The following is a 1442-nucleotide window of genomic DNA, read 5'->3' on the forward strand; positions in this document are numbered from 1 at the left end:
TGTATTATGAATTTTATGTATGTGAGAAACACACTCACCTGTCCAAACCCGAAGAATGGATTTGGAGGCACAAAGAACAGTAGAAGTGAGACTTTATACACATCTAGATGTGTATAAGAGACAGCCTCAGGCTGTGCCGGGGCCGGCTCCCGCCTCCCGCGGCCTACCTCCGCCTGCGGGACGTCTCTGTCACCATTCGCCGCGCTTGTCTGCGGGACGCTGCTGTCTGCGGGCAGCTTGGACATCTTAGACCGTGGGGTCAACTCGGCTGCTCCCAAAGAAACTGGAATAACGGGACAGCGCGATGCCCGGTGGACGCCCCAATGCGCGTGCGTGAGCGCTGTGCGCACTATAAATGCCGTGTGCGTAACCGGGCGCGAGAGCTTAGATTCTACCGCAAACCCTGGGAACACTGCGCATGCGTACTTTCCCGGCGCCCGCCGTTCTGCAGATGCCCCCTCGAGGCCGGGAAGGGCCAACGCATCTGAAACAGCCCAACGACGAAGGGCGGGGCCGTATTGGCCATTTCAACCAGCTTGATGTTTATGAGAAATGCTTACAAGATCGCTTCTTATAGGCATTCTCAAGGTTCTGTCCTAGGGTGTTTCTCTTTGTTCTCCAGTAGATTATATGCCACCTCTATTATATATCAAGATATTTTAGATTCATGGTCTTTTCTGGATTTTTAATTTTTTTTTTCATTCATTCCTTTGCCTATCTTCACCCATACGGATCGATTATAAAGCTACTAAAGCTTTATAATTATAGTCTTTTCTTATTATCTTTAACATTGCATTGACTACCTTGGACATTTGTTTTTCAAATCTTATTTGTGCAATATAACATTCAGAAAAGTAAACAAAACATAAATATACAGCTGAATGATTTATCACAAAGTGAACATCCATTTAACTGCCACACAGGCCAAGAAATGGAATATTTCCAGTATCCCAGAATCCTTCCTCTTCTTATCACTATCCTTTTCTTTCTATCCAGAAGTAACTACTACCCTGATACTTACGGTAATCACTTTCTTGTTTTTCTTTTCATTTTACCACCTAAGGGTGCATTCTTAATGCTGTAGTTTAGTTTGGTCTGTATTATGAATTTTATGTATGTGAGAAACACACTCACCTGTCCAAACCCGAAGAATGGATTTGGAGGCACAAAGAACAGTAGAAGTGAGACTTTTAATAAAGATCTTGCAAGATCAGCTGGCTGGTAGGCAGGCACACCCAGAGCAGTCACAATGGTAATTTATCTCCTAGCATGCAAGTCCCTCCCCCGGTTCCTAATTGGTCAAGTACTATGGGGTTACAATCTTCCCGGACTTCACTTAGGTTTCATTATCCCCTTTATAAGGTTATACCCCATCCCCTTACACGTTTAAGTTTCGATTTCCCAATAATAAAAATTCCTTCCCTTTTTTTTTTTTTTTTTTT

This window comes from Mandrillus leucophaeus, unplaced genomic scaffold, assembly GCF_000951045.1.
Source record: "Mandrillus leucophaeus isolate KB7577 unplaced genomic scaffold, Mleu.le_1.0 Scaffold137, whole genome shotgun sequence".
Classification (NCBI taxonomy): domain Eukaryota; kingdom Metazoa; phylum Chordata; class Mammalia; order Primates; family Cercopithecidae; genus Mandrillus; species Mandrillus leucophaeus.